Genomic DNA, 12,244 nt, shown 5'->3' with positions numbered 1-12,244 from the left:
AACGTCGACGAAAGACTAACTGTTTTCTTCTCTTCTTGGAAGAAGAAAACGTCTTTTGTTTTCCCTTTCTTTTATTAAAGCTAAAATCTTAATGTTAATATACACGGACTTTTTCACATAGAAATGAATGATAAATATTCTAAGAACAAACACGTGTTTGAAACTATACTGGTATCTATAACTATTTCTAAATTTATTCCTCAGCCATCCATACAATTTTCAACACCAGAAAATAATTTTCTTAATTTGCACATGCACGTTTCATGTAATTATATCATTGGTCTAACAGCTCAGTTGCTATAAATGCACCTAATTGCCGAACAATCCATGTCAGCCGGAATAGCTCAGTTGGGAGAGCGTTAGACTGAAGATCTAAAGGCCCCCGGTTCAATCCCGGGTTCCGGCACGGAACAATCCGGCGGCTGGCAGGATATTTTTTGCTACTCACCACTTTTGCAAGATAATCCAAAGAAACTTTTCTCCATAGAATGACTAGATGTAACTATACTAATGGCATGTCAGATTGCAGAAACAGTGCACATGATACGAGAGAAGAAAACACACATTTACCAGCTGAACGGTGATGTCTTTATAATGATCAACCGCTGTTCGTTAATCTAACTTGGTAACGTTGGCGATGATTCTTTATGATGTCAAGTCAATCACGGATGTTGACAGATAACGTCGACGAAAGACTAACTGTTTTCTTCTCTTCTTGGAAGAAGAAAACGTCTTTTGTTTTCCCTTTCTTTTATTAAAGCTAAAATCTTAATGTTAATATACACGGACTTTTTCACATAGAAATGAATGATAAATATTCTAAGAACAAACACGTGTTTGAAACTATACTGGTATCTATAACTATTTCTAAATTTATTCCTCAGCCATCCATACAATTTTCAACACCAGAAAATAATTTTCTTAATTTGCACATGCACATATGCACTTTCAGTTTCATGTAATTATATCATTGGTCTAACAGCTCAGTTGCTATAAATGCACCTAATTGCCGAACAATCCATGTCAGCCGGAATAGCTCAGTTGAAAAGCGTTAGACTGAAGATCTAAAGGCCCCCGGTTCAATCCCGGGTTCCGGCACGGAACAATCCGGCGGCTGGCAGGATATTTTTTGCTACTCACCACTTTTGCAAGATAATCCAAAGAAACTTTTCTCCATAGAATGACTAGATGTAACTATACTAATGGCATGTCAGATTGCAGAAACAGTGCACATGATACGAGAGAAGAAAACACACATTTACCAGCTGAACGGTGATGTCTTTATAATGATCAACCGCTGTTCGTTAATCTAACTTGGTAACGTTGGCGATGATTCTTTATGATGTCAAGTCAATCACGGATGTTGACAGATAACGTCGACGAAAGACTAACTGTTTTCTTCTCTTCTTGGAAGAAGAAAACGTCTTTTGTTTTCCCTTTCTTTTATTAAAGCTAAAATCTTAATGTTAATATACACGGACTTTTTCACATAGAAATGAATGATAAATATTCTAAGAACAAACACGTGTTTGAAACTATACTGGTATCTATAACTATTTCTAAATTTATTCCTCAGCCATCCATACAATTTTCAACACCAGAAAATAATTTTCTTAATTTGCACATGCACGTTTCATGTAATTATATCATTGGTCTAACAGCTCAGTTGCTATAAATGCACCTAATTGCCGAACAATCCATGTCAGCCGGAATAGCTCAGTTGGGAGAGCGTTAGACTGAAGATCTAAAGGCCCCCGGTTCAATCCCGGGTTCCGGCACGGAACAATCCGGCGGCTGGCAGGATATTTTTTGCTACTCACCACTTTTGCAAGATAATCCAAAGAAACTTTTCTCCATAGAATGACTAGATGTAACTATACTAATGGCATGTCAGATTGCAGAAACAGTGCACATGATACGAGAGAAGAAAACACACATTTACCAGCTGAACGGTGATGTCTTTATAATGATCAACCGCTGTTCGTTAATCTAACTTGGTAACGTTGGCGATGATTCTTTATGATGTCAAGTCAATCACGGATGTTGACAGATAACGTCGACGAAAGACTAACTGTTTTCTTCTCTTCTTGGAAGAAGAAAACGTCTTTTGTTTTCCCTTTCTTTTATTAAAGCTAAAATCTTAATGTTAATATACACGGACTTTTTCACATAGAAATGAATGATAAATATTCTAAGAACAAACACGTGTTTGAAACTATACTGGTATCTATAACTATTTCTAAATTTATTCCTCAGCCATCCATACAATTTTCAACACCAGAAAATAATTTTCTTAATTTGCACATGCACGTTTCATGTAATTATATCATTGGTCTAACAGCTCAGTTGCTATAAATGCACCTAATTGCCGAACAATCCATGTCAGCCGGAATAGCTCAGTTGGGAGAGCGTTAGACTGAAGATCTAAAGGCCCCCGGTTCAATCCCGGGTTCCGGCACGGAACAATCCGGCGGCTGGCAGGATATTTTTTGCTACTCACCACTTTTGCAAGATAATCCAAAGAAACTTTTCTCCATAGAATGACTAGGTGTAACTATACTAATGGCATGTCAGATTGCAGAAACAGTGCACATGATACGAGAGAAGAAAACACACATTTACCAGCTGAACGGTGATGTCTTTATAATGATCAACCGCTGTTCGTTAATCTAACTTGGTAACGTTGGCGATGATTCTTTATGATGTCAAGTCAATCACGGATGTTGACAGATAACGTCGACGAAAGACTAACTGTTTTCTTCTCTTCTTGGAAGAAGAAAACGTCTTTTGTTTTCCCTTTCTTTTATTAAAGCTAAAATCTTAATGTTAATATACACGGACTTTTTCACATAGAAATGAATGATAAATATTCTAAGAACAAACACGTGTTTGAAACTATACTGGTATCTATAACTATTTCTAAATTTATTCCTCAGCCATCCATACAATTTTCAACACCAGAAAATAATTTTCTTAATTTGCACATGCACGTTTCATGTAATTATATCATTGGTCTAACAGCTCAGTTGCTATAAATGCACCTAATTGCCGAACAATCCATGTCAGCCGGAATAGCTCAGTTGGGAGAGCGTTAGACTGAAGATCTAAAGGCCCCCGGTTCAATCCCGGGTTCCGGCACGGAACAATCCGGCGGCTGGCAGGATATTTTTTGCTACTCACCACTTTTGCAAGATAATCCAAAGAAACTTTTCTCCATAGAATGACTAGATGTAACTATACTAATGGCATGTCAGATTGCAGAAACAGTGCACATGATACGAGAGAAGAAAACACACATTTACCAGCTGAACGGTGATGTCTTTATAATGATCAACCGCTGTTCGTTAATCTAACTTGGTAACGTTGGCGATGATTCTTTATGATGTCAAGTCAATCACGGATGTTGACAGATAACGTCGACGAAAGACTAACTGTTTTCTTCTCTTCTTGGAAGAAGAAAACGTCTTTTGTTTTCCCTTTCTTTTATTAAAGCTAAAATCTTAATGTTAATATACACGGACTTTTTCACATAGAAATGAATGATAAATATTCTAAGAACAAACACGTGTTTGAAACTATACTGGTATCTATAACTATTTCTAAATTTATTCCTCAGCCATCCATACAATTTTCAACACCAGAAAATAATTTTCTTAATTTGCACATGCACATGCACTTTCAGTTTCATGTAATTATATCATTGGTCTAACAGCTCAGTTGCTATAAATGCACCTAATTGCCGAACAATCCATGTCAGCCGGAATAGCTCAGTTGGGAGAGCGTTAGACTGAAGATCTAAAGGCCCCCGGTTCAATCCCGGGTTCCGGCACGGAACAATCCGGCGGCTGGCAGGATATTTTTTGCTACTCACCACTTTTGCAAGATAATCCAAAGAAACTTTTCTCCATAGAATGACTAGATGTAACTATACTAATGGCATGTCAGATTGCAGAAACAGTGCACATGATACGAGAGAAGAAAACACACATTTACCAGCTGAACGGTGATGTCTTTATAATGATCAACCGCTGTTCGTTAATCTAACTTGGTAACGTTGGCGATGATTCTTTATGATGTCAAGTCAATCACGGATGTTGACAGATAACGTCGACGAAAGACTAACTGTTTTCTTCTCTTCTTGGAAGAAGAAAACGTCTTTTGTTTTCCCTTTCTTTTATTAAAGCTAAAATCTTAATGTTAATATACACGGACTTTTTCACATAGAAATGAATGATAAATATTCTAAGAACAAACACGTGTTTGAAACTATACTGGTATCTATAACTATTTCTAAATTTATTCCTCAGCCATCCATACAATTTTCAACACCAGAAAATAATTTTCTTAATTTGCACATGCACATGCACTTTCAGTTTCATGTAATTATATCATTGGTCTAACAGCTCAGTTGCTATAAATGCACCTAATTGCCGAACAATCCATGTCAGCCGGAATAGCTCAGTTGGGAGAGCGTTAGACTGAAGATCTAAAGGCCCCCGGTTCAATCCCGGGTTCCGGCACGGAACAATCCGGCGGCTGGCAGGATATTTTTTGCTACTCACCACTTTTGCAAGATAATCCAAAGAAACTTTTCTCCATAGAATGACTAGATGTAACTATACTAATGGCATGTCAGATTGCAGAAACAGTGCACATGATACGAGAGAAGAAAACACACATTTACCAGCTGAACGGTGATGTCTTTATAATGATCAACCGCTGTTCGTTAATCTAACTTGGTAACGTTGGCGATGATTCTTTATGATGTCAAGTCAATCACGGATGTTGACAGATAACGTCGACGAAAGACTAACTGTTTTCTTCTCTTCTTGGAAGAAGAAAACGTCTTTTGTTTTCCCTTTCTTTTATTAAAGCTAAAATCTTAATGTTAATATACACGGACTTTTTCACATAGAAATGAATGATAAATATTCTAAGAACAAACACGTGTTTGAAACTATACTGGTATCTATAACTATTTCTAAATTTATTCCTCAGCCATCCATACAATTTTCAACACCAGAAAATAATTTTCTTAATTTGCACATGCACATGCACTTTCAGTTTCATGTAATTATATCATTGGTCTAACAGCTCAGTTGCTATAAATGCACCTAATTGCCGAACAATCCATGTCAGCCGGAATAGCTCAGTTGGGAGAGCGTTAGACTGAAGATCTAAAGGCCCCCGGTTCAATCCCGGGTTCCGGCACGGAACAATCCGGCGGCTGGCAGGATATTTTTTGCTACTCACCACTTTTGCAAGATAATCCAAAGAAACTTTTCTCCATAGAATGACTAGATGTAACTATACTAATGGCATGTCAGATTGCAGAAACAGTGCACATGATACGAGAGAAGAAAACACACATTTACCAGCTGAACGGTGATGTCTTTATAATGATCAACCGCTGTTCGTTAATCTAACTTGGTAACGTTGGCGATGATTCTTTATGATGTCAAGTCAATCACGGATGTTGACAGATAACGTCGACGAAAGACTAACTGTTTTCTTCTCTTCTTGGAAGAAGAAAACGTCTTTTGTTTTCCCTTTCTTTTATTAAAGCTAAAATCTTAATGTTAATATACACGGACTTTTTCACATAGAAATGAATGATAAATATTCTAAGAACAAACACGTGTTTGAAACTATACTGGTATCTATAACTATTTCTAAATTTATTCCTCAGCCATCCATACAATTTTCAACACCAGAAAATAATTTTCTTAATTTGCACATGCACATGCCCTTCAGTTTCATGTAATTATATCATTGGTCTAACAGCTCAGTTGCTATAAATGCACCTAATTGCCGAACAATCCATGTCAGCCGGAATAGCTCAGTTGGGAGAGCGTTAGACTGAAGATCTAAAGGCCCCCGGTTCAATCCCGGGTTCCGGCACGGAACAATCCGGCGGCTGGCAGGATATTTTTTGCTACTCACCACTTTTGCAAGATAATCCAAAGAAACTTTTCTCCATAGAATGACTAGGTGTAACTATACTAATGGCATGTCAGATTGCAGAAACAGTGCACATGATACGAGAGAAGAAAACACACATTTACCAGCTGAACGGTGATGTCTTTATAATGATCAACCGCTGTTCGTTAATCTAACTTGGTAACGTTGGCGATGATTCTTTATGATGTCAAGTCAATCACGGATGTTGACAGATAACGTCGACGAAAGACTAACTGTTTTCTTCTCTTCTTGGAAGAAGAAAACGTCTTTTGTTTTCCCTTTCTTTTATTAAAGCTAAAATCTTAATGTTAATATACACGGACTTTTTCACATAGAAATGAATGATAAATATTCTAAGAACAAACACGTGTTTGAAACTATACTGGTATCTATAACTATTTCTAAATTTATTCCTCAGCCATCCATACAATTTTCAACACCAGAAAATAATTTTCTTAATTTGCACATGCACATATGCACTTTCAGTTTCATGTAATTATATCATTGGTCTAACAGCTCAGTTGCTATAAATGCACCTAATTGCCGAACAATCCATGTCAGCCGGAATAGCTCAGTTGGGAGAGCGTTAGACTGAAGATCTAAAGGCCCCCGGTTCAATCCCGGGTTCCGGCACGGAACAATCCGGCGGCTGGCAGGATATTTTTTGCTACTCACCACTTTTGCAAGATAATCCAAAGAAACTTTTCTCCATAGAATGACTAGGTGTAACTATACTAATGGCATGTCAGATTGCAGAAACAGTGCACATGATACGAGAGAAGAAAACACACATTTACCAGCTGAACGGTGATGTCTTTATAATGATCAACCGCTGTTCGTTAATCTAACTTGGTAACGTTGGCGATGATTCTTTATGATGTCAAGTCAATCACGGATGTTGACAGATAACGTCGACGAAAGACTAACTGTTTTCTTCTCTTCTTGGAAGAAGAAAACGTCTTTTGTTTTCCCTTTCTTTTATTAAAGCTAAAATCTTAATGTTAATATACACGGACTTTTTCACATAGAAATGAATGATAAATATTCTAAGAACAAACACGTGTTTGAAACTATACTGGTATCTATAACTATTTCTAAATTTATTCCTCAGCCATCCATACAATTTTCAACACCAGAAAATAATTTTCTTAATTTGCACATGCACATATGCACTTTCAGTTTCATGTAATTATATCATTGGTCTAACAGCTCAGTTGCTATAAATGCACCTAATTGCCGAACAATCCATGTCAGCCGGAATAGCTCAGTTGGGAGAGCGTTAGACTGAAGATCTAAAGGCCCCCGGTTCAATCCCGGGTTCCGGCACGGAACAATCCGCCGGCTGGCAGGATATTTTTTGCTACTCACCACTTTTGCAAGATAATCCAAAGAAACTTTTCTCCATAGAATGACTAGGTGTAACTATACTAATGGCATGTCAGATTGCAGAAACAGTGCACATGATACGAGAGAAGAAAACACACATTTACCAGCTGAACGGTGATGTCTTTATAATGATCAACCGCTGTTCGTTAATCTAACTTGGTAACGTTGGCGATGATTCTTTATGATGTCAAGTCAATCACGGATGTTGACAGATAACGTCGACGAAAGACTAACTGTTTTCTTCTCTTCTTGGAAGAAGAAAACGTCTTTTGTTTTCCCTTTCTTTTATTAAAGCTAAAATCTTAATGTTAATATACACGGACTTTTTCACATAGAAATGAATGATAAATATTCTAAGAACAAACACGTGTTTGAAACTATACTGGTATCTATAACTATTTCTAAATTTATTCCTCAGCCATCCATACAATTTTCAACACCAGAAAATAATTTTCTTAATTTGCACATGCACATATGCACTTTCAGTTTCATGTAATTATATCATTGGTCTAACAGCTCAGTTGCTATAAATGCACCTCATTGCCGAACAATCCATGTCAGCCGGAATAGCTCAGTTGGGAGAGCGTTAGACTGAAGATCTAAAGGCCCCCGGTTCAATCCCGGGTTCCGGCACGGAACAATCCGGCGGCTGGCAGGATATTTTTTGCTACTCACCACTTTTGCAAGATAATCCAAAGAAACTTTTCTCCATAGAATGACTAGATGTAACTATACTAATGGCATGTCAGATTGCAGAAACAGTGCACATGATACGAGAGAAGAAAACACACATTTACCAGCTGAACGGTGATGTCTTTATAATGATCAACCGCTGTTCGTTAATCTAACTTGGTAACGTTGGCGATGATTCTTTATGATGTCAAGTCAATCACGGATGTTGACAGATAACGTCGACGAAAGACTAACTGTTTTCTTCTCTTCTTGGAAGAAGAAAACGTCTTTTGTTTTCCCTTTCTTTTATTAAAGCTAAAATCTTAATGTTAATATACACGGACTTTTTCACATAGAAATGAATGATAAATATTCTAAGAACAAACACGTGTTTGAAACTATACTGGTATCTATAACTATTTCTAAATTTATTCCTCAGCCATCCATACAATTTTCAACACCAGAAAATAATTTTCTTAATTTGCACATGCACATATGCACTTTCAGTTTCATGTAATTATATCATTGGTCTAACAGCTCAGTTGCTATAAATGCACCTCATTGCCGAACAATCCATGTCAGCCGGAATAGCTCAGTTGGGAGAGCGTTAGACTGAAGATCTAAAGGCCCCCGGTTCAATCCCGGGTTCCGGCACGGAACAATCCGGCGGCTGGCAGGATATTTTTTGCTACTCACCACTTTTGCAAGATAATCCAAAGAAACTTTTCTCCATAGAATGACTAGATGTAACTATACTAATGGCATGTCAGATTGCAGAAACAGTGCACATGATACGAGAGAAGAAAACACACATTTACCAGCTGAACGGTGATGTCTTTATAATGATCAACCGCTGTTCGTTAATCTAACTTGGTAACGTTGGCGATGATTCTTTATGATGTCAAGTCAATCACGGATGTTGACAGATAACGTCGACGAAAGACTAACTGTTTTCTTCTCTTCTTGGAAGAAGAAAACGTCTTTTGTTTTCCCTTTCTTTTATTAAAGCTAAAATCTTAATGTTAATATACACGGACTTTTTCACATAGAAATGAATGATAAATATTCTAAGAACAAACACGTGTTTGAAACTATACTGGTATCTATAACTATTTCTAAATTTATTCCTCAGCCATCCATACAATTTTCAACACCAGAAAATAATTTTCTTAATTTGCACATGCACGTTTCATGTAATTATATCATTGGTCTAACAGCTCAGTTGCTATAAATGCACCTAATTGCCGAACAATCCATGTCAGCCGGAATAGCTCAGTTGGGAGAGCGTTAGACTGAAGATCTAAAGGCCCCCGGTTCAATCCCGGGTTCCGGCACGGAACAATCCGGCGGCTGGCAGGATATTTTTTGCTACTCACCACTTTTGCAAGATAATCCAAAGAAACTTTTCTCCATAGAATGACTAGGTGTAACTATACTAATGGCATGTCAGATTGCAGAAACAGTGCACATGATACGAGAGAAGAAAACACACATTTACCAGCTGAACGGTGATGTCTTTATAATGATCAACCGCTGTTCGTTAATCTAACTTGGTAACGTTGGCGATGATTCTTTATGATGTCAAGTCAATCACGGATGTTGACAGATAACGTCGACGAAAGACTAACTGTTTTCTTCTCTTCTTGGAAGAAGAAAACGTCTTTTGTTTTCCCTTTCTTTTATTAAAGCTAAAATCTTAATGTTAATATACACGGACTTTTTCACATAGAAATGAATGATAAATATTCTAAGAACAAACACGTGTTTGAAACTATACTGGTATCTATAACTATTTCTAAATTTATTCCTCAGCCATCCATACAATTTTCAACACCAGAAAATAATTTTCTTAATTTGCACATGCACATATGCACTTTCAGTTTCATGTAATTATATCATTGGTCTAACAGCTCAGTTGCTATAAATGCACCTAATTGCCGAACAATCCATGTCAGCCGGAATAGCTCAGTTGGGAGAGCGTTAGACTGAAGATCTAAAGGCCCCCGGTTCAATCCCGGGTTCCGGCACGGAACAATCCGGCGGCTGGCAGGATATTTTTTGCTACTCACCACTTTTGCAAGATAATCCAAAGAAACTTTTCTCCATAGAATGACTAGATGTAACTATACTAATGGCATGTCAGATTGCAGAAACAGTGCACATGATACGAGAGAAGAAAACACACATTTACCAGCTGAACCGTTACGGTGATGTCTTTATAATGATCAACCGCTGTTCGTTAATCTAACTTGGTAACGTTGGCGATGATTCTTTATGATGTCAAGTCAATCACGGATGTTGACAGATAACGTCGACGAAAGACTAACTGTTTTCTTCTCTTCTTGGAAGAAGAAAACGTCTTTTGTTTTCCCTTTCTTTTATTAAAGCTAAAATCTTAATGTTAATATACACGGACTTTTTCACATAGAAATGAATGATAAATATTCTAAGAACAAACACGTGTTTGAAACTATACTGGTATCTATAACTATTTCTAAATTTATTCCTCAGCCATCCATACAATTTTCAACACCAGAAAATAATTTTCTTAATTTGCACATGCACATATGCACTTTCAGTTTCATGTAATTATATCATTGGTCTAACAGCTCAGTTGCTATAAATGCACCTAATTGCCGAACAATCCATGTCAGCCGGAATAGCTCAGTTGGGAGAGCGTTAGACTGAAGATCTAAAGGCCCCCGGTTCAATCCCGGGTTCCGGCACGGAACAATCCGGCGGCTGGCAGGATATTTTTTGCTACTCACCACTTTTGCAAGATAATCCAAAGAAACTTTTCTCCATAGAATGACTAGGTGTAACTATACTAATGGCATGTCAGATTGCAGAAACAGTGCACATGATACGAGAGAAGAAAACACACATTTACCAGCTGAACGGTGATGTCTTTATAATGATCAACCGCTGTTCGTTAATCTAACTTGGTAACGTTGGCGATGATTCTTTATGATGTCAAGTCAATCACGGATGTTGACAGATAACGTCGACGAAAGACTAACTGTTTTCTTCTCTTCTTGGAAGAAGAAAACGTCTTTTGTTTTCCCTTTCTTTTATTAAAGCTAAAATCTTAATGTTAATATACACGGACTTTTTCACATAGAAATGAATGATAAATATTCTAAGAACAAACACGTGTTTGAAACTATACTGGTATCTATAACTATTTCTAAATTTATTCCTCAGCCATCCATACAATTTTCAACACCAGAAAATAATTTTCTTAATTTGCACATGCACATATGCACTTTCAGTTTCATGTAATTATATCATTGGTCTAACAGCTCAGTTGCTATAAATGCACCTAATTGCCGAACAATCCATGTCAGCCGGAATAGCTCAGTTGGGAGAGCGTTAGACTGAAGATCTAAAGGCCCCCGGTTCAATCCCGGGTTCCGGCACGGAACAATCCGGCGGCTGGCAGGATATTTTTTGCTACTCACCACTTTTGCAAGATAATCCAAAGAAACTTTTCTCCATAGAATGACTAGGTGTAACTATACTAATGGCATGTCAGATTGCAGAAACAGTGCACATGATACGAGAGAAGAAAACACACATTTACCAGCTGAACGGTGATGTCTTTATAATGATCAACCGCTGTTCGTTAATCTAACTTGGTAACGTTGGCGATGATTCTTTATGATGTCAAGTCAATCACGGATGTTGACAGATAACGTCGACGAAAGACTAACTGTTTTCTTCTCTTCTTGGAAGAAGAAAACGTCTTTTGTTTTCCCTTTCTTTTATTAAAGCTAAAATCTTAATGTTAATATACACGGACTTTTTCACATAGAAATGAATGATAAATATTCTAAGAACAAACACGTGTTTGAAACTATACTGGTATCTATAACTATTTCTAAATTTATTCCTCAGCCATCCATACAATTTTCAACACCAGAAAATAATTTTCTTAATTTGCACATGCACATATGCACTTTCAGTTTCATGTAATTATATCATTGGTCTAACAGCTCAGTTGCTATAAATGCACCTAATTGCCGAACAATCCATGTCAGCCGGAATAGCTCAGTTGGGAGAGCGTTAGACTGAAGATCTAAAGGCCCCCGGTTCAATCCCGGGTTCCGGCACGGAACAATCCGGCGGCTGGCAGGATATTTTTTGCTACTCACCACTTTTGCAAGATAATCCAAAGAAACTTTTCTCCATAGAATGACTAGATGTAACTATACTAATGGCATGT

At 37.3% G+C, this 12,244-nt stretch overlaps 17 non-coding genes across 17 annotated transcripts; all 17 read left to right on the top strand.

Annotated features, from left to right (window-relative positions):
- Positions 1-333: 333 nt before the first annotated feature.
- Positions 334-406, top strand: Trnaf-gaa (transfer RNA phenylalanine (anticodon GAA)). The gene has a single exon. It is a non-coding gene; the product is annotated as a tRNA-Phe (tRNA).
- A 1,299-nt stretch (positions 407-1,705) lies between these two features.
- Trnaf-gaa (transfer RNA phenylalanine (anticodon GAA)) lies at positions 1,706-1,778 on the top strand. Its single transcript has one exon. It is a non-coding gene; the product is annotated as a tRNA-Phe (tRNA).
- A 607-nt stretch (positions 1,779-2,385) lies between these two features.
- On the top strand, positions 2,386-2,458 carry Trnaf-gaa (transfer RNA phenylalanine (anticodon GAA)). Its single transcript has one exon. It is a non-coding gene; the product is annotated as a tRNA-Phe (tRNA).
- Positions 2,459-3,065: 607 nt separating this feature from the next.
- On the top strand, positions 3,066-3,138 carry Trnaf-gaa (transfer RNA phenylalanine (anticodon GAA)). Its single transcript has one exon. It is a non-coding gene; the product is annotated as a tRNA-Phe (tRNA).
- Positions 3,139-3,756: 618 nt separating this feature from the next.
- Positions 3,757-3,829, top strand: Trnaf-gaa (transfer RNA phenylalanine (anticodon GAA)). The gene has a single exon. It is a non-coding gene; the product is annotated as a tRNA-Phe (tRNA).
- A 618-nt stretch (positions 3,830-4,447) lies between these two features.
- Positions 4,448-4,520, top strand: Trnaf-gaa (transfer RNA phenylalanine (anticodon GAA)). The gene has a single exon. It is a non-coding gene; the product is annotated as a tRNA-Phe (tRNA).
- A 618-nt stretch (positions 4,521-5,138) lies between these two features.
- Positions 5,139-5,211, top strand: Trnaf-gaa (transfer RNA phenylalanine (anticodon GAA)). Its single transcript has one exon. It is a non-coding gene; the product is annotated as a tRNA-Phe (tRNA).
- A 617-nt stretch (positions 5,212-5,828) lies between these two features.
- Positions 5,829-5,901, top strand: Trnaf-gaa (transfer RNA phenylalanine (anticodon GAA)). The gene has a single exon. It is a non-coding gene; the product is annotated as a tRNA-Phe (tRNA).
- Positions 5,902-6,521: 620 nt separating this feature from the next.
- Positions 6,522-6,594, top strand: Trnaf-gaa (transfer RNA phenylalanine (anticodon GAA)). The gene has a single exon. It is a non-coding gene; the product is annotated as a tRNA-Phe (tRNA).
- Positions 6,595-7,214: 620 nt separating this feature from the next.
- On the top strand, positions 7,215-7,287 carry Trnaf-gaa (transfer RNA phenylalanine (anticodon GAA)). Its single transcript has one exon. It is a non-coding gene; the product is annotated as a tRNA-Phe (tRNA).
- A 620-nt stretch (positions 7,288-7,907) lies between these two features.
- Trnaf-gaa (transfer RNA phenylalanine (anticodon GAA)) lies at positions 7,908-7,980 on the top strand. Its single transcript has one exon. It is a non-coding gene; the product is annotated as a tRNA-Phe (tRNA).
- Positions 7,981-8,600: 620 nt separating this feature from the next.
- Positions 8,601-8,673, top strand: Trnaf-gaa (transfer RNA phenylalanine (anticodon GAA)). The gene has a single exon. It is a non-coding gene; the product is annotated as a tRNA-Phe (tRNA).
- Positions 8,674-9,280: 607 nt separating this feature from the next.
- On the top strand, positions 9,281-9,353 carry Trnaf-gaa (transfer RNA phenylalanine (anticodon GAA)). The gene has a single exon. It is a non-coding gene; the product is annotated as a tRNA-Phe (tRNA).
- Positions 9,354-9,973: 620 nt separating this feature from the next.
- Positions 9,974-10,046, top strand: Trnaf-gaa (transfer RNA phenylalanine (anticodon GAA)). Its single transcript has one exon. It is a non-coding gene; the product is annotated as a tRNA-Phe (tRNA).
- A 626-nt stretch (positions 10,047-10,672) lies between these two features.
- Trnaf-gaa (transfer RNA phenylalanine (anticodon GAA)) lies at positions 10,673-10,745 on the top strand. The gene has a single exon. It is a non-coding gene; the product is annotated as a tRNA-Phe (tRNA).
- Positions 10,746-11,365: 620 nt separating this feature from the next.
- Positions 11,366-11,438, top strand: Trnaf-gaa (transfer RNA phenylalanine (anticodon GAA)). The gene has a single exon. It is a non-coding gene; the product is annotated as a tRNA-Phe (tRNA).
- A 620-nt stretch (positions 11,439-12,058) lies between these two features.
- On the top strand, positions 12,059-12,131 carry Trnaf-gaa (transfer RNA phenylalanine (anticodon GAA)). Its single transcript has one exon. It is a non-coding gene; the product is annotated as a tRNA-Phe (tRNA).
- Positions 12,132-12,244: the final 113 nt, after the last annotated feature.

This window comes from Mytilus trossulus, chromosome 10, assembly GCF_036588685.1.
Source record: "Mytilus trossulus isolate FHL-02 chromosome 10, PNRI_Mtr1.1.1.hap1, whole genome shotgun sequence".
In the NCBI taxonomy this organism is placed as follows: Eukaryota; Metazoa; Mollusca; class Bivalvia; order Mytilida; family Mytilidae; genus Mytilus; species Mytilus trossulus.
This window is presented reverse-complemented; position numbering and strand designations above follow the sequence as displayed.